Here is a 25,684-nt window from a genome sequence, read left to right on the forward strand (position 1 = left end):
GATTCAGTATATAATTAGTAAAGATCACATCAGTTTGTACCCACGCAGAAACACAAAGTGTAAAAATACTGTTTCAGTACTAGTTATAGCGTCACTGCACATTAGACAACACATTAAGGACATCCCATGTGAGATCTGTGAGATCTGTGCTTAATTTTAAGTTTCTATAATGGAAAATGCTATTAATACAAATGTTTGAGAATTAAAAAGTCTAACGATTTTGTGTTACTAGACATGATAGTTATCTTAATGAGAAAGCCTGAGAGGCCTAAAGGGTTAAATACTTGTAAAATCCTACAGGTGCTTTCAAAAATACTGTGAAGTAAGCAAGTGCCTCTTGTTGGTTGATGAGTTTATAATTTTAAACATAGCAACTTATAGTCTTTGGTCATCCACAGTTATATATGATTTGCTGCTCATAAAACTAAAGCATTGTTGGTTCTGTGTTTAGCTGTCCTCCTATAGGTTCCTATGGACATTTTCCAGCCACTTCTATTGTATTCAGTACTTTGGGATGGCTCTGTAAACAGATGAAGCCAATAATGTATTAACAGTACCAACTGAGAGAAAGTATGGTTAACTGAGGTTACTAAAAACAAAAAGCAATTCAAATCAATTGGCAATCTGCAAAAAGAGTTAAAGATTTTAAAAGCTATTATTAAAATTGCTATATTGGTCTACTATGTTATGTTATATGTGTGTACATATTGTATGTCCACATGGGAAAATTTTATTAAGAATTTTATTTTAATGGCTTATAGATAAGATTGTCCATAAATTTAAGCTGCTAAAATTAATCAAAGATACATTTTAATTTGTGTGACCTGAATCTCTGCATCATATGTTTTAAACTTGTTGGTAGAAAGAAAGTAAAAATATTTTATATGGTTGTGCTTAAGTTTATTGGTTAAACAAACTACACCATGTTAGATATTTAAGAGGTGTTTCCAAATACATGATTCTTAAAATGTATAGAAGGCATTGGACCTTCTGGTAAATGTTTTCTTTTTTTCTTTCTTTCTTTCTTTCTTTCTTTCTTTCTTTCTTTCTTTCTTTCTTTCTTTCTTTTTTTATAGTCAGAGTGGACAGTGAGGGAGAGAGAGACAGAGAGAAAGGTCTTCCTTTTTGCCGTTGGTTCACCCTCCAATGGCTGCTGCAGCCTGTGCATCACGCTGATCTGAAGGTGGAGCAAAGTGCTTCTCCTGGTCTCCCATGGGGTACAAGGCCCAACTACTTGGGCCATCCTCCACTGCACTCCTGGGCCATGGAAGGGAGATGCCTGGAAGAGGGGCGACTGGGACACAATCCAGTGCCCCGACCAGGACTAGAACCCTGTGTGCCGGCACCGCAAGGCAGAGGATTAGCCTGCTGAGCCATGGCACCGGCCAGGTAAATGTTTTCTTAAGTTGTTATCTAATGGTTGAAACTGTTTGCTAAGTATTCATGTGATATTGCTACTGTCAGCAAGTGATCTAGGACTTACTCCCTCATTTCTCTATTCTAAGTCCAACTTGTTCTTTCCTTTCTCTATTCTCCTCAAGGTAGGAGGCTAATTCTATTATAAAGGAATCGGTAGGATGTACAATTTAATCTTTAGATCTTATACAACAGATGGCTAACATTTTTCTGTAATAGCATAGCCAAAATAAGAGCTTAAATAATAATCTCATAGCTAGATTCACTTCGCCATCAATGAAGTATACAGTAAGTAGAAAAAACCACCCTTTCAGAAAAGGGAAAGAAAATTTTTAAGTGAGAATATAATTTTCTCATAGGCATTGTCTACCTTAGAAAAACTACTACAGAACATGCCTGTGACTATAGACTTGTAGTTCAGGCCACCGAAGATTAGAAATGGGACTTGGGCACTCCCTTCTGCTTTAACACAAACCAGGAGGAAAAGAAAGCTCGGCATCAGAAGCAATGGGTGGCAGGCCTATTAATGGCTGATCTGTACGGTGATCTGCCCTCAAGGAGACCCAACAGGTCAGTCTACTGCAGTGGCTTTCAATGTGGTAAGCCTGGGCTTCAGCAGAAGTCAGCTTGTGAAGAGCCCTGGCAGATCTGCCAAGAGTTGGATCACTGGAAATGGACCTGCCCTGGAGTCGAAGGATGCCCAGGTCAGAGCCACAGATCTTATTGGCTCTAAGCTGAAAGCCCTTCACTCAGCCCAACTTCCAAAGTGACCACTGCAGCTGAGGGGATGGCCAAGTAGGGTCAGCAACATTGCAGGCCAAACTGTACATTTCTTGTTAGAGATGCCACCTACCTTTACCTGGCCAGCTCTCCTCCCAGGCCAGCCAAGTAATGAAAGTCAACAGGGTGCCTTCCCCTAGGAGTTTCACACCTCCCTTAGGATATACCCCATGTGAATAGATAGATAGGTCTGGGCCTCTTAACTTACAAGGCGTAAAGCCTGCCAGATTATTATCAAGCCCCTTCTGTCAAGTTCTATTTGCCTCTAAATCAGAAAACTTAATTGTAGCTTAGACAGCACCTTTCTTAGCTCCTCTAATAATGACTCTGTCCTTTGTTCTAGACCCTGTCTAGCATACTTGGGCCTCATTCCTTTGTAATCATAACCTCTACTCTACCACCAATGGCTCTACTCCCAACCTGTGTGTACTGATGGTCCTCTTCCCCACTTAATGCTGTATAATTGTTCAGACCTGGTAAATGTCACTCTTAGGGTCATTGGTTACTATCCTCACTCTGTCTTTTATGACCTTGTCTAAATATAATCAGAGTCAGCAAACTTGGAAGGCTTCCATAGCCTTGGCAACTCATGATGACAGCCTAGGGTGGTTACTGGTGCCATAAACTAGAGTGACAATTTGTTGGGTCAACATCAGGAGTCACTGTGCACTTGCTCCTCATGTGGGATATCTGTCCTTAATGTGCTGTTCATTGTGATTTAATGCTATAACTAGTACTCAAACAGTATGTTTCACTTTGTGTTGATATGTGGGTGCAAACTGTTGAATCTTTACTTAATATACAGAAGATCAACTTAGTATATATTAAGAGAATTGAAAATGAATCTTGATGTGAATAGAAGGGGAGAGGGAGCAGGAGAGGGAAGGGTTGCGGGTAGGAGGGAAGTTATGGGTGGGAGAAACCATTGTAATCCATAAGCTGTACATTGGAAATTTATATTCATTAAATAAAAGTTAAAAAAAAACACCAAAGACAAAAAAGCTCTCCGTGCTTCAAATCCACCAATAGATCCTCATTTTATTTTTATTATTTATTTATTCATTTGAAAAAGCAAAAATTGCATTTCATCTAAAAGCAAAAGCATATACATTATATATTAATTAATTATGAACAATGGGTATTTCAAAAAGTTTGAAGGAAAAAGAATTCAAAGCTAAATTTATTGTAGTGGAAGAAATTTTGAAATCTATGTATATATGTGGTCTTTAAAAAGCAATAGAACATGTTTATTATAAAAATCTATACATAGATTTAAGTCTTCTTCAACAAAAATAATCTCTTCTTTTTTACATAAACTATTTAAAATATCATTGTCTGCAATGTTCTGAAAGATGTACACATTGTAGAATGGCCAAACAAAGTGAATTAATAGAAATACCATCTTGCATATTTTAAGAGGTAGGAGTCCTTAAGTCTATTTTTTTCAATAATTTTTGAGAATACAATACATTGTTAATAACCATAGTCACTGGCTGGTGCCATGGCTCACTAGTCTAATCCTGTGCCTGCGGCACTGGCACACTGTGTTCTAGTCCTGGTTGGGATGCTGGATTTTGTCCCAGTTGCCCCTTTCCAGTCCAGCTCTCTGCTGTGGCCTGGGAAGGCAGTGGAGGATGGCCCAAGTGCTTGGGCCTTGCACCCGTGTGGGAGACCAGGAGGAAACCCCTGGCTCCTGGCTTCAAATCAGCGCAGGACACCAGCCATAGTGGCCATTTGGGGGGTGATCCAATGAAAGGAAGACCTTCTCTCTGTCTGTCTCTCTCTCATTATCTAACTCTGCCTGTCAAAAATAATATATAAATAACCATAGTCACCATGTTTCATATTTTCTTCCCCTAATTAAGATGTTTAACTTTATTGTTTGTCTATTGAACTTAAATGTTCTTTTTCTAGCTTTCTTAAAGTTACTCTATTATTATCCTTTAATATTAAATATTACCAATTAGTGATGTCTTTCAAACTACTATAGCTGAACTAACATTTTTCCCTGTGTTAGGACCTAGCTGTACATTACAGCATTTTTATTTTTTCATCAGAGCTCTTTAAAAACATAAACTATTTTTACACAAAGTTTTAGTTTGTACCTCCTTCTTGAAATATTCTCTATGAGTACAGATTTTTGACATTCAGCCCACTGCAAAATGTGGAGTGAATTATAGACACTTCAGATATATGAACCTCATTTTCATCAATACAAGTTAGCAATTAATAGGCAGCCCCATAAAGTAAAACAAAACAAACTAAAACAAACAAAAAAATCCAAAAACACCTGAAAATGAGGACAATTATATGTTATGAAAGAATGATTTATAAGCTGACAATGCAGAAGTAGTCAGTACTACATAAGGAAATGCCTACCTTTGAATGTATAGAAAAGTTTACTTGCTTCTCTAAAAGAAAACAGGAGTGACATGGCTCAATGAGGATGTGATACATTTTGAGGGGCTATAGTTCTTTTGCAGACCTGGCAAGGGTAGTTGATGGGTTGTGGCTACCTGAGCATATAAGTGTAAAGAATGGGTCACTAATGGTTGAGACACTAATTCACCAATCAGAATAGACAGATTTCAAGAACAAAAATGGAGACAAGTATAGCCTGTGATGGTTGCAGACACATGTGGGTAGAGATACTGGGAGTCAGACATGGCCTGCACAGATAGGGTTTGGCAACATGAGATGTAATAAAGTGGATGCTAATAAACAATTGCTTGGAGATAATTTATAATCTTAAATAATTATGTTAAAATAAAACACTGAAAAGCAATCATTATAGTTTACTTGTCAAGACTTAAAAACAAAAATTAAAGAATATTGAAAAAATGAAAGAAAAATAAAAGTAGACATCTATCAACTTCCATTAAGAATGCCACAAATAAAAAAGGATACAATTATTTTTAAGGAAAAATGTTAATAAAGTTAATAAACCACTAATAAAGGCAATTAGAGAAACAGAGGGAAAAGTAACAAAAATAACCAATTTTAGTAATTAATACAGAATCATCCTTTTGTAGAGGTTATAGCCTTCACCAAGATGCTAGGGTTAATGTGTGAAATTCTTAGAAGTAAAACTTTGACTACAGAGATCAAAATCCACAATATTTGGGCCAGTGCTATGGTACAGCAGGTTAAAACACTGGCCTGGCTGGCTCCACGGCTCAATAGGCTAATCCACCTTGCAGCACTGGCACACTGGGTTCTAGTCCTGGATGGGGTGCCAGATTCTGTCCCAGTTGCCCCTCTTCCAGTCCATCTCTCTGCTGTTTCCAGGGAGTGCAGTGGAGGATGGCCCAGGTCCTTGGCCCCTGCACCCCATGGGAGACCAGAATAAGAACCTGGCTTCTGCCATTGGATCAGCGCAGTGCGCTGGCTGCAGTGCGCCGGCTGCAGCAGCCATTGGAGGGTGAACCAATGGCAAAGGAAGACCTTTCTCTCTGTCTCTCTTTCTCACTGTCCACTCTGCCTGTCAAAAAAAAGAAAACCCTAGCCTGAAATGTTGTCATCCCATATGGGTACTGGTTTGAGTCCCAGCTGCTCCTCTTCCAATCCAGCTCTCTGTAATGGCCTGGGAAAGCAGTAGAAGATGGCCCAAGTCCTTGGGCCCCTGCACCCACATGGGAGACCCAGAAGAAGCTCCTGGCTCCTGGCTTCGGATTGGCGCAGCTCCGGCCATTGTGGCCAACAGGGAAGTGAACCAGCCAGCAGATGGAAGACCTCTCTCTCTCTTTCTCTCTCTCTGTAACTCTTTCAAATAAATAAAATAAATCTTTTTAAAAAATCCACCGTATTTTGAAAGTTGAATTTCCAAAACACAAGTATAACATAAAACAGGAAAACTCCTACATAAATCCAGTAAGTTGAATCACATTTTGAAAACCACAACTAACCAACAAAGAAAAAAGTCACACAGTAAAAATTTCAAGTCCAGACTTGCAGAATACTCCAAAGTTTTAAGGAAGAAAAAAAATACAAAAAAAAAAAACCAGATCTACATTTCCCAGACCTACCCAAAACAAAAATAAGCAGAGAACATTTTTAAATTTCCTTTGGAAAATCAATATTACTTTGACGATGTAGCAAGTGGACCAGATCATGAAATAAAAAATAAGTTTTTAAAAGGCATCCTTTTCATAAACTGAGCTAGAGGTATCCAAAGCAAAGTAATAATGTAATAAATTAAACCACATAAGAAAACATCAATAGTAAGCAAGATATAATAAAAAATGAAACAGTTGTTAAAGTTCTCAGACAAGTCATCCAGGTAGCTAAAAATTACAGGAAGAAAAAACACATTATCATGTAGGTTACATGTTGTAAACCATTTAATAAGGTTCAGCATCTAGTAAAAAAATTAAAAATTGTTAGCAGAACATTGAAATAATAAAAGCCAATGACTTCATTACTCTGATCAAGATTGAAAGGAACTTACAAAAACAGTGCAACTAATATAGGATCACTGGATTTTTCCCCCTCCTGGGAGTAAACCTAGACCATGACACCTGTACTATCTATCTTCAACTTCCTAGTGCAGGAGTAGTAAGGGAAATAAAACAGTAAAAGAAGCTATAAGGTGCAAAGATCAACTTCTAAGTAACAAAATGTGATTATATTGGATGTAGCTTATATACAGAGATGAACAATGAAGTCTAAAAACATACAAGGGATAAAGGAAATTACTGGAAAAATCAATATGTAAATAATACATAAAATATATAAAATCCACTGGATTACTAAGTACAGCAAGGAATAGAAAATAATATTAAAGCGCAATAGGCAGACTAGAAAAAAGTCTGTAAGATAAATGGAAAAATGACTAAGTTTCCATATCTTTAAATATTCTTAAAATCAATGTAAAAAAAAAAACACTACTCAAAAGAAAAAAGAAATGTGCCCCATATATATCATGAAAAGCAAAGGCTCAGAAGTCAATAAGCAGCCACTAAATTTTAACCTGAATGAAGGAGGCTGCTGCGACCCCCAGTCAGGATCCTCTCAGGAACAGGGACCAGGGAGGCAGGAGGGCTCAGCAGGTGGCAGGACTGGGAGGTGAAAACCCCTCCTCTGTTGGCAGGTGATGTGAGGACTCAGTGTCAGAACTAACCCAGGACCGGCCCCTACTTTTCTCCCCTGTGATCCCTGAAGATGCACGTCTACGCTGTGGAGGGTGCTGATTGGCTCCGTTCTTTATGACGTAGTGCGTGCCCTCGGCTACCCAAACTGTCCAATCAGGGGCACTTGCGTAAACAACACATAATCACCTGGGATCTTGACGTCATAGTAGTCTTCTGGTTTTGCGGTGGAGAGAGGTCCAGGGAGGAGTTTTCACAGATGGGGACCTCCGACGGTAAGGAGCATCCATTCTGTTTTCTGATCTTCCTTCATGCAGGATGCCTGGCAGAGGTGAGTGTGTGGGACAGGGAGTGCGGGGAGGGGAAGCAGGGTTGGCAGAAGTTGATGTTCTCCCTGGCAGGACTCATAGGGCTCCCAGGGGTTGTCCCTGGGCCTCATGTCACTGCTAGCACCTTCACTGCCTTTGCCCCCCGCTGGTCTGCGGTGTAGGCCTGGACTGGCACCTGGACTCCGGGCTTCCGTCCCTTCCTCACAGAGACTTGTCAGCCCAGGAGCCATCTCTGGGCAGCTGTGTGGCAGCAGTCACCCATCTTCCCCAATTGTGCAGTGGGGATGAGTGGTCCTTTGGGAGAACCCGTGCTGGGGGTGGGAGGGTGCGTGCAGGTGAGCGGCTGTCCTCTATGGGGTCCTCAGTTCCTTTTTTCATCCCAGGGCTGACCTTATTCTGTTTATGTCAGAGGCAGGGTCTCAATTCACAAACTCTGACCTCTCAGCATAGCTATATCAGTGTTATAGACTAGGGAAGTTAAAATCAAAGCTGTGTGGCTCAAGGCTTTTGGTCCAGGTTTTAGTGGGGCAGGAGGACACTGTGGTTTGATACTTGAATGTCATTTTATCACTTACACATTCACTTAACAGGCTGTCATCTGTGTTTGAACTTTCAAAACAGAAACTTTGGTCACATTTATGAGTGTTTTTAAAAAGATTTCTGTTCCATGATAACCTTTCCAATTCCAAAGATAAAGTAAAACTTAGATTCCTAAGGTATTTTTATTTGCATTTTAACAGGGTATTTTTTTCAAAATTATTTGAGTATAATTGACAAAATTTGTTTTATTGAAGGCATGCAACCTGATATTTTGATACATTATTGGAATTTCAAAAATATATGGAAAATTCAGGTTATTTTTAAACCCATTTCACAAAATGTTTGGAGTCCCCTTGTGCATATATATCATGAAATTATTAGGACAATCAAACTTACATATCCATGAACATACATAGTTCTTAAAAGAGTACTTAAGGTATTAATAAGTTGTATCTAATGCTGTATCTCATTACTGTGTTGTATATCTCAAGGAGTTAATTTATCCCATAATTGTAAATGTGTATTGTTCAAGTAACATTCCATTTCAAGTAACTTTCCATTTCCTCCACTCTCAGGCCCCTGGTAATCACCATTCTGTTCTGTCTTTAATTTGACTTATATCACATATACATGAGAGTATGTGATATTTATCATTCTCTGTGATATTTCAAATAGTGTAATGTCCACATCGATACTTTTGGACCCAAATTGTGAAAAATGTCAGAATTTCCTTTTCTCCACATCTGATTCAGTACTTGACACTTCTGATTTTTACTTTTTGATAATGTCTATTTTTGCCTATTTTAGGTAGTAGACATTGTGGTCTTTATTAGCATTGCTGAGCCATTTTTCTTATCATTGCTTGCATGTGTTGATTGGAAAAACTGATCAAATACTTTGTCCATTTTTATTACAATATATTTTGCAATATGTATGTTTGTTATATTATTCCATTAATCATACTGTTATCTGCCAAGATTTTCTCCCATCTTTCTTTTAATTTTTTCTGTTAGTATGCAGAATCTCTCATCAGTTTTTTTAAAATATTTATCTATTTGAAAGGAGAGTTACAGAGAGGCAGAAGCAGAGAGACAGCAAGAGAAATCTTTCATCCTCTGGTTCACTCCCCAAATGGCTGCAATGGCCGGAGCTGGGCTGATCTGTATCCGTGAGTAAGGAGTTTCTTCTGGGTTTCCCAAACAGGTGCAGGAGCCCAAGCACTTGGGCCATCTTCTACTGTTTCCCAGGCCATATTAGAGAACAGGTTCAGAAGTGGAGCAGCCAGGACTCAAACCCGTGCCCACGTGGGATGCCAGCACTGTAGGTGGCAGGTTTTTCAGTTTATCTGCTATGCCATAGCACTGGTGACATCTTCAGCTTTTTTTCCCCTATAAACCTTTTATTTAAGACAAACAAACTCTTGCATTTCATAAATAGAAATTTAGGAACATAGTGATCCTACCCATCTTGCCCTCTCTCTCACCTGCAGCCCCACCTTTCTTCCTCTTCCCTCTCCTATTCTCATTCTTATTTTTTGCTAAGATTTATCTAAGATACAATTTCTATTAACTTTAAACAACAACAAAAAATTATCCCTAAACTAAATAAAGAGTTCAACAAATAGCATGCAAGAAAAAAAAATCTGTGGAGACAAGAGAGCTGTTCAAAGTCTTTACATCTCTAAGTGTCACTTTCATTTCTATAGATTACCTTTTAGGCATTCTTTAGTTACCACAGATCAGGGAGTCCATTTGGTATTTATCTTTTTAGGACTGACTTATTTCACTAAATATAATATTTTCCAGTTTCAAATGAAATGATTTTATTTTATTTTTTTTTGCAATCCTACTTCCTTATTTTTGCTTTTGTCACCTATGCATTTGGTGTCATATCCAGACTATTGCTGAGGCTAATGACAATGAATTTGCTCCCGTATTTAAGGAGCTTCAAGTTCTGAGATCTTCTGTGTAAGCCTTCAATCCATTTGGATTGATTTTCAGGCATGGTGTAATATAATGATTCACTTTCAGATTCTGGCATGTGGATGGCCAATTTGCCCCTGCCTCCAATACTGGCCCTCAAAATGTTCAATGAGTACACTTGGTGAGCCCAACCTCACCTGCTGGATCCAGCACCCCTGATGCTGTGCCTGGAGCTGGGCAGTGATAAGGTAGAAACTGACAGAGTCCATTTTTGCCCTCAGTTGCTGTCAAATCTCCCAGACCCATCCTGCTGTGCTCTGCTGCTCTGCCCTGTCTGTAACAGGAGACCTCAGAAGGGGAGTATTCAGGGAGAGGTACATGAGGAGAGTTTGTGATGTTGGGGAGAAACAGACTGTGCAGTGATGGGGTTGGGCTCATGGAGCTGTGTCCCCTCTCTGCAAGCCAGAGATGTGGAGATACTTAAAACTTTCCTGGAGGAATGACATTTGTCGTTGTGTTACAACCCTGCTCAGGATGCCCACATCCCATATTGGAGTGTCTGGGCTAGAGTCACATCATCCACTTCCAGCTTCCTGCTCATGTGTGGTCCTGGATGGGGGGAGTGATAGTTGTAGTGAATCCTTGCCACCCACCTGAGAGACCCAGGTTGAGTTCCTGGATTCAGCTTGGTCTGGCACAGCCATAGCTGTATTGGGCATTTTGAAGTGAACAAATGGATGAGGGTGTTCTCTCTTCCTCTCTGTTTCTGTGCACTTCTATTTTTCTTCCAAACTAATTAATTAACAAATTTGTAAAAACTAGTTGGAGTATTGATACCAAATCAGAGTTAAATTATAGGAGTGAGTTCCTAGTGTTACAAAGCATATTGGGGTAACTATAGTCCATGATCTTATTTTATATTTTATGAACAAATAGAAGAATGGAACGTCAAGGCTCCCATTGTGAAGTGTAATGTTAGAGAAGGGAAAGCGTTGTTTACCCTGATTTGATCAATACACATGGAATAAAGGATCATGTGTATTCCATAGATATGTACAATTATTGTCAATAAAACATTAAAAATGCCATTTTACTTGGTGTATAATATTATGGGTTCTTGAAATATTTAAATTAGTATCACAATTAATATGATCTTTGTAAGTAGCTTATTAATACAAACATAATCTAGAACACATGGACTGACATTTTGTCCTGCTAAATGGAGCAATCAGGAGGCAGTGTTTTACCTTAAATTAATGAATAATATTTTAAACTGTTTCATATAAGAAAAAATAAATTATTTCTTAAAGTGTACATGGAGTTATTTAATCTTAGGGCAATATCAAACAAGAAATATGGAATTAAATGGTAGGTTAATTTTGATGCAGAAACTTCTTGAAACACATGTATGGTTCTTTCATACAAAATATTGTCCATGAATTTTAAGGCTCCTCATATTCATGGTTTCAAGTATTTTTGAACTAAAATGAACATATTTTAATTTCATGTTCCACAATATACTTGAAGTCCCCTCATATTTATTGGTCTTTTAATTTCTTCTGTGAAGCCCAAACTCATGAACCTGTCTGTGAAGTCCTAACTGTCCCATGTTTTCAATGTGTGTTCCATGCTTTGTACTATTTTGGGAGTCATATAATCATAAGCACAGTATAAGATAAGCCCATTTTCATTAATGCCACAAATACTTCATATTACTTATAGTACCTCTTCATTGACTATCAGTCCCAGACAGGTTTTAATCCAAATTCTGTCTCCAGAGATTGACCTTTTATGGACAGTCCCATAATTGGAATCAGATAGTGTTACAGTATGGGCTCTTTTGCTTTTGATTTCTTTTCTCTCTTTTTTTCCCTTTTTTGAGTTTGATCACTTTTGTTGTCTTTCATTTCATAATTATTTTTTGATTTCTAAATAGTATACTATTATAAAAGATATACTACATGTTGTTGTTTTTCTACATCAGTATTTGAGTTGCTTTCACATTTGGCTTTCGTGAATATTGCTGAAGTGAGTATTTGGGTGCAAGTGGGCTTTGTATCTTTTAGTTGCATATCTGGGGAAAAATACTGCTGAGGCATTAAATAATCCCATGTGGAGCATGCTGAGAAACTGCCAAATTATTTTTCCTAGTGGCTTCACAGTTTTATTGGAAGTTTGTGAGGGCTCCAAGTTCCCCATATCCATGTCAATGTTTATCTATGGCTGAATCAGTCATTTTACTGAATGTGAAGTTGGATTGTCCAGAGGCTTTGATTTGCTTTTCCACAATGAATAATGTTAAGCATAACTTTTTGAAATATTAAAATCTCCTACTGAAATCAATGCTTCATTTTATTGTATTTTTAATTATATTTTATAATTTTAGTGTAAAATCCAAGGTCTTATTTTAATTTCTCAGTGCTATTTTCATTCTGTGATGCAACATTGAATGTTATCATTAATTATATTTTCAGAATGTTCATTGCTACTATATAGAAATATGATTGATATTTGAATATTTTATATTTTTGCAACATTACTGAATTTTACTTTGAATGGATTTGTAGTAAGTTCCTTAGGATATATTTTGCATACAAAATTATGTGTTAGGCATTACAAGCCAAGTTTGCTTTTTTGTTTCTAATTTGGAGAGTTTATTTTTTATTAGAATTTCTTTTTTTAATTTTTTTAACTTTTATTTTATAAATATAAATTTCCAAAGTACAACATTTGGGTTATAGTAGCTTTTCCCCCCATAATCTCCCTCCCACCCACAACCATCCCATCTCCTACTCCCTCTCCCATCCTATTCATATCAAGATTCATTTTCAATTATCTTTATATACAGAGGATCAATTTAGTATATACTAAGTAAAGATTTCAACAGTTTCACCCACACAGAAACATGAAGTATAAAGTACTGTTTGAGTAGAGTCCTCTAATATATTGTTGAATAGAACTTCTAAGAGTATTTGTGTTTTGTTCTCATTTTATAGGAATTTATTGTAGATTTTCCATAGGTGCCCTTTCTGAAGTTCTCTTCAATTCCTACTTTGTTTAATGTTTTAATCATAAACAGCATTAGTAAAAATTTTTCCTCTATCAATGAGGTTATCAAATCTTGATTTACTTTAAATATCATAAGCTATTACTTTAATTATTTACCTAAAATATTTTCTTTGTTTAAATTTGAGAAGCATAATTTGATGGTTTCAGGTCGTAGATTTAAGTCTTTAATCCCTGTTGAGTGAATTTTTGTGTAAGGTGGAAGGTATGGGTCTTGCTTCAAGCTTCTGCACCTGGAAATCCAATTTTCCCAGCACCATTTATTAAATAGACTGTCCTTATTCCAGGGATTAGGTTTGGATCTTTGGTCAAATATAAGTTGGCTGTAGATGTTTGGATTGATTTCTGGTGTTTCTATTCTGTTCCATTGGTCTATCCATCTGTTTCTGTACCAGTACCATGCTGTTTTGATAACAACTGCCCTGTAGTATGTCCTGAAATCAGGTATTGTGATGCCTCCGGCTTTGTTTTTGTTGTACAGGATTGCTTTGGTTATTCGAGGTCTTCTGTGTCTCCATATGAATTTCAGCATCATTTTTTCAAGATCTGATAAGAAGGTCTTCAGTATCTTGATTGGTATTGCATTGAATGTATAAATTGCTTTTGGGAGAATAGACATTTTGATGATATTGATTCTTCCAATCCATGAGCATGGAAGATTTCTCCATTTTTTGGTATCCTCTTCTATTTCTATGACCAGACACCATCAAATTATTAGAGAGCATTGGAGAGACCCTGCAAGATACAGGCACAGGCAAAGACTACTTGGAAAATACTCCAGCAGCACAGGCAGTCAAAACCAAAATTAACATTTGGGATTGCATCAAATTGAGAAGTTTCTGTACTTCAAAAGAAAAAGTCAGGAAAGTGAAGAGGCAACCAACAGAATGGGAAAAAAAATATTTGCAAACTATAATACAGATAAAGGATTGATAAGCAGAATCTACAAAGAAATCAAGAAACTCCACAACAACAAAACAAACAACCCACTTAAGAGATGGGCCAAGGACCTCAATAGACATTTTTCGAAAGAAGAAATGGCCAACAGACACATGAAAAAATGTTCAAGATCACTAGCCATCAGAGAAATGCAAATCAAAACCACAATGAGGTTCCATCTCACCCTGGTGAGAATGGCTCACATTCAGAAATCTACCAACAATAGATGCTGGAGAGGATGTGGGGTAAAAGGGACACTAACCCACTGTTGGTGGGAATGCAAACTGGTTAAGCCACTATGGAAGTCTGTCTGGAGATTCCTCAGAAACCTGAACATAACCCTACCATACAACCCAGCCATCCCACTCCTTGGAATTTACCCAAAGGAAATTAATTTGGCTAATAATAAAGCCATCTGCACATTAATGTTTATTGCAGCTCAATTCACAATAGCTAAGACCTGGAACCAACCCAAATGCCCATCAACAGTAGACTGGATAAAGAAATTATGGGACATGTACTCCATAGAATACTATACAGCAGTAAGAAACAATGAAACCCGGTCATTCGCAACAAGATGGAGCAATCTGGAAAACATCATGCTGAGTGAATTAAGCCAGTCCCAAAGAAAGAAATATCATTTGTTTTCCCTGATCGGTGACAACTGAGCACCAAAGGGGAAACCTGTTGAAGTGAAATGGACACTATAAGCAACAATGAACTGATCAGCTCTTGTCCTGACTTTAGATGTACAATGTAATATTTTATCCTTTTTAGTATTCGTTGTTGTTGTTGTAGTTGTTGTTCTAGTACTAGTGGTTGAACTCTGTAATTCACACACAATTATTCTTAGGTGTTTAAATTTTAACTGAAAAGTGATCCCTGTTAAATAGAAGAGTGGGAAAAAGAGAGGGAGCAGATGTACAATTTGGGACATGCTCAATCGGACTTGCCGCAAATGGTGGAGTTAGAAATGTGCCAGGAGATTCCAACACAATCCCATCAAGGTGGCATGTACCAATGCCATCTCACTAGTCCAAGTGATCAAATTCAGCTCACAATTGATGTCTCTGATAGGTCTAAGAATCAAAGGGATCACACAAACAAGACAAGTGTCTGCTAATACTAACTGATAGAATCAAAAAGGGAGAGAAAGATCCAACATGGGAAGCGGGATACACAGCAGACTCATAGAATGGCAGATGTCCTAAACAGCACTCTAGTTTCAGAATCAGCTCTTAAGGCATTCGGATCTGGCTGAAGAGCCCATGAGAGTATAGTAGGCATGGAAAGCCAAGATATCATGGAAAAAAAAGACCTAAATGAATGATCTTTGTGAGTGAGATCCCAGTGGAAAGAATGGGGCCATCAAAGAAGGAGGTACCTTACTCCGAAGGGAGGAGAGAACTTCCACTTTGACTATGACCCTATCGGAATAAGATCAAAGTCAGCGAACTCTAAAGGCTTCCATAGCCCTGGCAACTCATGACTAGAGCCTAGGGAGATTACTGACGCCATGAACAGGAGTGTCAAATTGTTAAGTCAGCAACAGGAGTTGCTGTGTACTTACACCCAATGTGGGATCTGTCCTTAATGTGTTGTCTAATATGCAGTGATGCTATAACTAGTACTGAAACAATATTTTTATACTTTGTGTTTCTGTGTGGGTACAAACTGTTGAGGTCTTTACTAATTATTTACTGAATTGATCTTCTGTATATAAAGATAATTGGAAATGAAAAAAAAAACCTGGTGTTAAATTGGAAATGGCATAGAAAATTAATTAATTTTAAAAAATATTATGTAGGATATCTGTCTTTAATGTGCTGTACATTGTTATTTAATGCTATAATTAGTACTCCAATGGTAGTTTTTTCACTTTGTGTTGCTATGTGAGGGCAAGCTGTTGAAATCTTTACCTAATATATACTAAACTGATCTTATGTATATAAAGAGAATTGAAAATGAATCTTTATGCGAATGGAAGGGGAAAGGGAGCGGGAAAGGGGAGGGTTATGGGAGGGGGGAAGCCATTGTAACCCAAAGCTGTACTTTGGAAATTTATATTCATTAAATAAAAGTTTATAAAAATTTGAGAAGCATAGAGAGAAGAGCTCCTACCTTCTGGTTCATCCCCAAATATCTGCAGTAACCAGGTCTGGGCTAGAACTGCAACCAGAGCCTGAAGCCAGAAACAGAATCATAGCCTCCTATTTGGGTGGCAGGGACCCAGTTGTATCATCACCACTGCCTCCCAGAGTCCAAATTGCCAAGAAACTGGAGTCAGGAGTCAGAGCTAAACGTTGAACTGTAATATGGAGTCAAGGCATCTTAGACAGCATCTGAAATGGTAGGCCAAGTGCACACACTTAATCTGTCAAGTCTGTTCCTTTGGTCTGTTTTTGTGGTAATAATGCATTGTTTTGATGACTTTTGCTTTTGAATTAAGGGAATGTGAAACCTCCAATATTGATCATATTTTCAGTAACATTTTGTGTATTCAAAACATTGACATTCCATGTGAATTTTCTGTATAATTTTTTTTTAATTTCTGCTAAAATTAAGTATTGGAATGTTATAAAGAATATTTTGAATTTATAGACCACTTTGGATCATATTGATTTCACTTCAAATGAAAGTTTTTCTCTTTTTAAATTTTTTCTTGAAAGACATAGTTACACACAGTGGGAGAGATCTTCCACCCACTAGTTTACTCCCCAAATAGCTGCAACAGCTGGGGTTGAAACAGGCCAAAGCCAGTAGCTTCTTTTGGGTCTCCCATGTGGGTGGCATGAGACCAAGGACTTGGACCATGCTACACTGCTTTTCCCAGGTGCATTAGCAGGGAGCTAGATCAGAAGTGGAGCAGCTGGTTCTAAGAACTAGCTCCCATAAAAGAAGCCAGCATCGTAGGCAGCAGCTTTACCCACTATACAACAAAGCCAGCTCCCATATTGATTTCTTATATATATTTTATAATCTACAAACACAAGATATATTTCCATTTAGTTGTGCCATCTTTAATTCCTATCAGTAATCCTTTATAGTTTTCAGTGTTTAGATATTATATTTCTTTGGTTAAATTTATTCCTAAGTACTTTCTTCTTTTTGATGCTATGGAAAATTCAGTTGTTCTTATTATTTCCTTTTAGGATTGTTCATTTTTAGTGTATAAAAATGCAGCTATTTTTATTATGCTTATGTTTCGTTTTGAAAATTTGTTGAATTTATTTATTGTGACTTTTTTCCTGGGGAATATTTAATATCCTCTACATGAAAGGTCATGTGAACAAGTCTACAGAATGGTTCTATTTTTTGTCCTGTGATAGAATACTATCTGGTGGACACTGGGCTACCACTGCTAACAGAATCCACAGAATCACCCAGGGCATCACACCACCTCTGCTGCATACATTCCCAGTTAGACACTACAGCTTCTTAAGCAATATCCTACACTCTAGGGTGTATGCTGGGTGTTGCTAGCAGCAATCTATAAGCACAACTGATCTTATGAGCTTATTTGAGACTCAGGTCCTCCAAACTGTATGCACAAGAGTTTTGGGAGCTGTGGAATAGTGATTCTGAGAGCACCATGTGACTGCTGCCTGCACTTCAGGTTCTTATTGTTCCAGCCTAACACATAAGCAATGGCCACTTCTACAACCAGTTAGGAAGAGGAAGATTGCTGCCCATACTAAAGAACTCCATACCAAGGTACGACCTTTGATAGAGATGTGGTCCATTTACCCAGATAGTCACCAATGGCTGGCCCTCTGGCATACTATGTCTGGAACCCCAAAGGCACCCCTCTGGATAAGTCACCTATTTACTGGCTCATGGCATAGATAATCATGGCCTTATTGGGCACTGAATCATAGGCCATTCTGTCTTCAATTCATTAGTGCAGTGCACTAGCCTTGCTGGGTCATTAAGAGGAAGACAAGCCCTTAGAATACTCTTATGGTCATCATTCTTAAGGCCATGTTTTACATCACCTCTGGTGTTGTTCCTCCCCATCTCTTTTACCATTTCTGATCCTTGACGATAGTCTAACATCATTCTCCAGTATCTGGTTTTGTAATGTTTCAACTGATGAATTAAATCTGAATATGTTGGGGTTCACTATCTCTGCATCCTGCTTTATTTAGTTTTTAAATGTAGCACTTTAGCAGATAATAATTTTTAAAACATAAATCCAGTACCATAATCCCAACTTTCAAAATTGATAATTTAATATTATCTAAATCTCATTGCTTCTGATTTTCATTTAAATTTTGACTTAGTTATGGCTGGAAGAATGGCTAGAGGATTTCACCTGGACTTACTTTTACACTATAGGCCATGAAACCAATGTTGAAATTCTTTCCATTACTATTTCTTTCCATTATTATTTCCCTTCCAATTATACAACTTGAGACCAGGGAAATTAACTATGCTGGGCTTGGGCAACCAGTAGACTCTTTGAAACCTGACCTTGGACTAGAACACTATTTTCTACCAGAGCTCCATGCATAATTGCTCTAATAGAAGACTGTGATGTGGCTTTATACTTAGGATATACAAGTCAAAAATATTAGGGCATTTATCTCCCCTCACTGTGCAACTACCCACATAAATGTGACAGATTGTTTTAGCTAGAGACTGGAAGAATGTCACCATATATATTTGCTGTGATGTTACATGTATATGGGAACTTGTCATTTCCTAAAATCAATGAGCTTTGTGTTTGCTAACTGGCTTATGTACAGGGACAACAGAAATATGATAGATGGAACACATGCTCTCACCTATTTTATTCCCTGTTCTTCAGTTGTTTAGATTTTATCAATTTAGCACTGTCTCTTTCATCTGAAAATCCATGTTGTTTCTAGGGATGCATGTTATAATAAGCATTTCTGTAGCTCTCTTGATCAAGTACCCATGGCTGCTATTTCAGTCTTATTCAAAGTGAACACAGCTTGCTTCAATAGTTAAGTACTTCCACTGAGTCCCTATTATTATTATTTTGGAATCTTAACATTCAAATTGCTATCTGAGTTCCCGGTATTTATGACATTTCCTACCATCAGGAGTGACCTACAGATAACATTCACCTCTGGGGTACTCAGCAATGACAGTGCCCTTCTCACCAAAACAATTTTATTACTTTCATAAATGGATTGTTTTGGGGCATCTTGTAGAAAAAAGTCATTTTACAAGTTTTTCCATTTTCAATATTCTTCTGAATCAATTTAATAATGGTAGCATAATTACTGTGAGATTTCAATTGTTTCTTTCTCTGTCACAGTAATTCAGGTATTTATACCACCCTTTTTCTGAATAGTTTTTTTTATTTTCTTATTTTTTAACTTTTATTTTATAAATATAAATTTCCAAAGTACAGCTTTTGGATTACACTGGTTTTTCCCCCGCATAACCTCCCTCCCTCCCACAACCATCCCATCTCCTACTCTCTCTCCCATCCCATTCATATCAAGATTCATTTTCAATTATCTTTATATACAGAAGATCAATTTAGTATATACTAAATAAAGATTTCAACAGTTTGCACCCACTCAAAAACACAAAGTATAAAGTACTGTTTGAGTACTAGTTACACCATTAATTCACATAGTACAACACATTAAGGATAGAGATCCTACATGGGGAATAAGCACACAGTGACTCCTGTTGTTGATTTAACAATTGACATTCTTGTTTATGGCATCAGTAATCAACCAAGGCTCTTGTCATGAGTTGCAAAGGCTACGGAAGCCTTTTGAGTTTGCCGACTTTGATCTTATTTGACAAGGTCATAGTCAAAGTGGAAGTTCACTCCTCCCTTCAGAGAAAGATACTTCCTTCTTTGATGGCCCCGTTCTTTCCACTGGGATCTCACTCACAGAGATCTTTTATTTAGGTTTTCTGTTTTGTTTTGTTTTGTTTTGTTTTGTTTTGTTTTGTTTTGTTTTGTTTCCCAGAGTGTCTTGGCTTTCCATGCCTAAAATACTCTCATGGGCTCTTCAGCCAGATCCAAATGACTTAAGGGCTTATTATGGGCAGGCAGCATGGCTCAACAGGCTAATCCTCCACCTAGCATCACCAGCACACCAGGTTCTAGTCCTGGTGGGGGCACTGGATTCTGTCCCGGTTGCCCCTCTTCCAGGCCATCTCTCTGCTATGGCCTGGGAGTGCAGTGGATGATGGCCCAAGTGCTTGGGCCCTGCACCCCATGGGAGACCAGGAGAAGCACCTGGCTCCTGCCATCGGACCAGTGTGGTGCACCAGCTGCAGCGGCCATTGGAGGGTGAACCAACGGCAAAGGAAGACCTTTCTCTCTGTCTCTCTATCTCTCACTGTCCATTCTGCCTGTCAAAAAAAAAGGCTGATTCTGAGGCCAGAGTGCTGTTTAAGACATCTGCCATTCTATGAGTCTGCTGTGTATCCCGCTTCCCATGTTGGATCATTCTCTCCCTTTTTGATTCTATCAGTTAGTATTAGCAGACACTTGTCTTGTTTGTGTGATCCCTTTGACTCTTAATCCTATCAGAGCCATCAATTGTGAACTGAAATTGATCACTTGGACTAGTGAGATGGCATTGGTACATGCCACCTTGATGGGATTGTATTGGAATCCCCTGGTACATTTCTAACTCTACCATTTGGGGCAAGTTTGATTAAACTTGTGCCAAAAGTGTACATCTCCTCCCTCTCTTATTCTCACTCTTACATTTAACAGGGATCACTTTTCAGTTAAATTTCAACACTTAAGAAGAGTTGTGTGTTAACTAAAGAGTTCAACCAATATTATTAAGTAAAACAAAAAAAAATACTAAAAGGGATAAAGTATTAAGTTGTACATCAACAGTCAGGACAAGGGCTTGATCAAGTCTATTTTTCTCATAATGTCCATTTCACTTCAACAGGTTTCCTTTTTGGTGCTCGGTTAGTTGTCACTGATCAGGGAGAACATGATATTTGTCCCTTTGAGACTGGCTTATTTCACTCAGCATGATATTTTCCAGATTCCTGCATTTCGTTGCAAGCTCAGGTGGCCACACACCATGCTCACCAGCGTCCCGGACGGCCTTGCCCACATTGAAAGGATCCATCCCCAGATGATCCAGCTCTGTCTCCCAGGTCTGTTGATGCGTCTCCCCGTGCCCTGTTGCCAGCCTAGTTCAGTCCACCAGCAAAGCAGGCCCCGGCCCTGGGTGTTCCATGCTTTTGGTCCTACTGAGTGCCACTTGCTTCCCTAACAAGGGGGCAGTGTTCTTTTCATTTTAGCCCATGTCTTTATTATCGGCCATGTCAGACCTCAGGTTTTAGGACCAGGCTTCAAGGAACTCAGGGGTCTCAGAGGGCAAGGCAGACCCGTGTTTGGGCTTCGCTCGAAAGATCTGGCTTTGGGGCAGCCAGGGCTGGGCCAGTGCTATTCTCGGCTTGGTGTGGCAGCCACACTGCCTTTTCTGCAGTTTTGCTGCTGCACCTTGAGGGATGTGCCCTAGGAGGGCTGTGTGAGAAGTGCATTGCACAGAAGGAAGAACTCATTTCTTTGTGTCCAACAAGTGCTGCTGACAAAGTTTATTAGTTCGGTCTTGTGTTAACCTGTGTTGAAGAAGTATTTTCCAGGCTCCTGGCTTCAGCCTGGCCCAGCCCTGGTTGCCCTAACCATTTGCTGGAATGAACCAGCACATAGAAAATCAATCTCTCTCTCTCCGCACCCACCCCAAATCTGCCTTTCAAATAAATATTTCAAGAAGAGATTGTATGAGGCTAAGTTTTAAGGTACCACAATGCCTCCCTTTCATACCCTCCCAAGTGATGTTTCTTTGCAATATGGGATTTTCAGGATCGGGAAATCTCTTCGAGGCAGGATACAGCATGTTTTTTTCTGGATAAACCAGTGACATAGGAGCTGGAAGAGTGTCCCCTGCTTCTAATTGGGTTTATTTTGAATTCTCTTGCCAGATAAACTAAAAAAGATGTAAAAGGGTAGAAAGGGGCCCTCCACTTGTGGAATTAATGTTTGTGTAAACATTCATCCATAGGAAATAGCATGTTCCTTGCTTTCCAGTCTTACACAGAGACTTTGCTGCCTTCCCTGTGCCCTCGAGATGTTTTCCTTGTAGTGCAGGAAGTTTATTCTTGAAGAGGACAAATACATCTTTTTACCTACATTAAGAATAACAAAGCCGGCGCCGCAGCTCACTAGGCTAATCCTCCGCCTTGCGGCGCCGGCACACCGGGTTCTAGTCCCGGTCAGGGCACCGGATCCTGTCCCTGTTGCCCCTCTTCCAGGCCAGCTCTCTGCTGTGGCCCAGGAGTGCAGTGGAGGATGGCTCAAGTGCTTGGGCCCTGCACCCCATGGGAGACCAGGAGAAGCACCTGGCTCCTGCCATCGGATCAGCGCGGTGTGCCGGCCGCAGCGCGCCTACCGCGGCGGCCATTGGAGGGTGAACCAATGGCAAAAGGAAGACCTTTCTCTCTGTCTCTCTCTCTCACTGTCCACTCTGCCTGTCAAAAAAAAAAGAATAACAAAGTGTTTGGTGTCCTAGATCACTAACAAGCTGGTTAAAATGTTCAGATATTTTATGGTCTTACAGAAACAAGATGGATCAGGATGTCTGTGTATATAGCATTTCCCAGGAGGTCAGGAATGGCTGGATGGTGTCTCTGTGCTGTTTCTTCATGTCTGCACAGCCCTGACTGGCGGGGACTCTTGCTTAATAGCAGGTGCCTGATGCCTGGCTGAAATGAAGGTGGAGCCTTCTTGCAATGATGTGTTTGATGGACTTGTCTGATGGACTTCCCCCAAATGCTGGAGTTAGAAATGTGCCAGTGGATTCCAATACAATCCCATCAAGGTGGCATGTACCAATGCCATCTCATTAGTCCAAGTGATCAATTTCAGTTCACAATTGATGGCTCTGATAGGATTAAGAGTCAAAGGGATCACATAATCAAAATTAGTGTCTGCTGATACTAAATGATATAATCAAAAAGGGAGAGAACGATCCAACATGGGAAGCAGGATGCACAGCAGACTCATAGAATGGCAGATGTCCTAAACAACACTCTGGCCTCAGAATCAGCCCTTAAGGCATTCGGATCTGGCTGAAGAGTCCATGAGAGTATTGTAGGCATGGAAAGCGAAGACACTATGGAAAAGAAAAAACAAGAAGAAGACCTAAATGAAAGATCTCTGTGAGAGAGATCCCAGTGGAAATAATGGGGCCATTAAAGAAGGAGGTACCTTTCCTTTCTCTGAAGGGAGGAGAGAACTTCCACTTTGACAATGACCCTATCAGAATAAGACCAAAGTCAGCGAACTCTAAAGGATCCCATGGCCTTGGCAACTCATGACAAGAGCCTAGGGAGATTACTGATGCCATAAACAAGAGTGTCAAATTGTTAAGTCAGCAACAGGAGTCACTGTGTACTTACATCTCATGTGGGATCTGTTCTTAATGTATTGTCTAATGTGCAGTGATGCTATAACTAGTACTGAAACAGTATTTTTACACTTTGTGTTTCTGTGTGGGTGCAAACTGATGAAATCTTTACTAATTATTTACTGAATTGATCTTCTGTATATAAGGATAATTGGAAATAAAAACAACCTGGTGTTAAATTGGAAATGGCATAGAAAATTAATTAATTTTTTAAAAAATATCATGTAGGATCTCTGTATTTAATGTGCTATACACTCTTATTTAATGCTATAACTAGTACTCCAACAGTAATTTTTTTTTCACTTTGTGTTGCTATATGGGTGCAAACTGTTGAAATCTTTACTTAATATATACTAAACTGATCTTCTGTATATAAAGAGACTTGAAAATGAATCTTGATGTGATTGGAAGGGGAGAGGGAGCATGAAAGGGTAGGGTTGCGGGTGGGAGGGGAGTTATGGGGGGAAGCCATTGTGATCCATAAGCTGTACTTTGGAAATTTATATTCATTAAATAAAAGTTTAATAAAAAAAGAAAATGGAGAAAAAATCCTATAACCTCAGTTTTCTGTTTTTAAAAAACTAAAGTCATAAGTCCTTGGAATGTTTACAAGTATAAAATACAGCTGCACACACAGCAAACAATGGAACTCTCCTTTCCATGCCCTATCCCCACCCTGTCCCCTGTCCCAGAAGTGTAGTCACAGTCACTGGTTTAATATGCCTCTTTTTGTGCACTTACTGAATACACTGATGAAATTTCATTTCTTTTGTGTTCATTATTTTTAATTTAACAGTAATTCCTAGGTCTCCCCTGTTACTGTATACTGCTGTGGCTCACTCTCCACAGCAGCCACATAACACATTGCATCAAATGGGAATACTAAGATAGATTAACCATTTCCTGCCCACTGACACGTGGCTTATTTTTAGTACTTTTTCTGCTACTGATGCAATTGCAGGAAATATCTTTGCATGGACAACTTTGGTCAAGTCTATGCTGGTATTTCTAGTGGTGTGGGATAGTTACATTGTATCCAGCTGAGTTACCACTTGTTTGCCATGTGTACTGTTTTTAGAAATGCACATTTTAATTTGGTTATGTATTCTTTGTGATACATATATGTATACATGTTGGTAAATACAACCTATTTTATTTATATTAACATGTATTTGAATAAATAAATCACAGTTACTAGAGCAATATAAGGATACTTTTAAACCATTTATGCCACCTAATAATTTTTCATTTCTTATATGGTCACAACTGCCAAGGCTGGGTCAGGCTGAAGTCTGGAGCCTGGAGCTTCTGCTAGGTCTCCTGTTCTTGGGCCATCTTCCTCTGCCTTTCCTAGGCCATTAGCAGAGAACTGGATCACAAATGGAAATTTGTGATACAAACCAGCAAGCATATGTTATGCTGGGGTCCCAAGCAACAGGCCCTATAATATACTCTTTAACTCTAGAACTTGAGTCTAATGTAAAGATTGTTGGAAATGGAATTTCTGGATTTAAAAAATGTGCATTTAGTTAGTTAATGCTGAATTGCCTTCTATAAAGACTTAGCAACATACAGTAAAATCAGAAGTATCTATACCTCTGGTATTCTAACGATACTTGTTGTCTTTCCTAGTTCATGATAGTTGGCTGGAAGAAGACATTTCACTACTTTAGTTTGTATTTTTATTATTAATGAAAGTTAACATTTTTGTGTGTTCACTGACTAGTTTTATATTTTTAACTTGGTGATTTCTATTTTTGAATATTTTTGTTTGAATATTTTGTTAGGTTGTGTGTTTTTATTTTTTTATTAAACTTTTATTTAATGAATATAAATTTCCAAAGTACAGCTTATGGATTACAATGGCTTCCCCCCTCCCATAACTTCCCTCCCACCCACAACCCTCCCCTATCCCGCTCCCTCTCCCCTTCCAATCACTTCAAGATTCATTTTCAAGTCTCTTTATATACAGAAGATCAGTTTAGTATATATTAAGTAAATATTTCAACAGTTTGCCACATATAGCAACACAAAGAGAAAAAAATACTGTTGGAGTACTAGTTATAGCATTAAATAAGAGTGTACAGCACATTAAAGACAGATATCCTACATAATATTTTTAAATTAATTAATTTTCTATGCCATTTCCAATTTAAAACCAGGTTGTTTTT

This window comes from Lepus europaeus, chromosome Y (assembly GCF_033115175.1).
Source record: "Lepus europaeus isolate LE1 chromosome Y, mLepTim1.pri, whole genome shotgun sequence".
In the NCBI taxonomy this organism is placed as follows: Eukaryota; Metazoa; Chordata; class Mammalia; order Lagomorpha; family Leporidae; genus Lepus; species Lepus europaeus.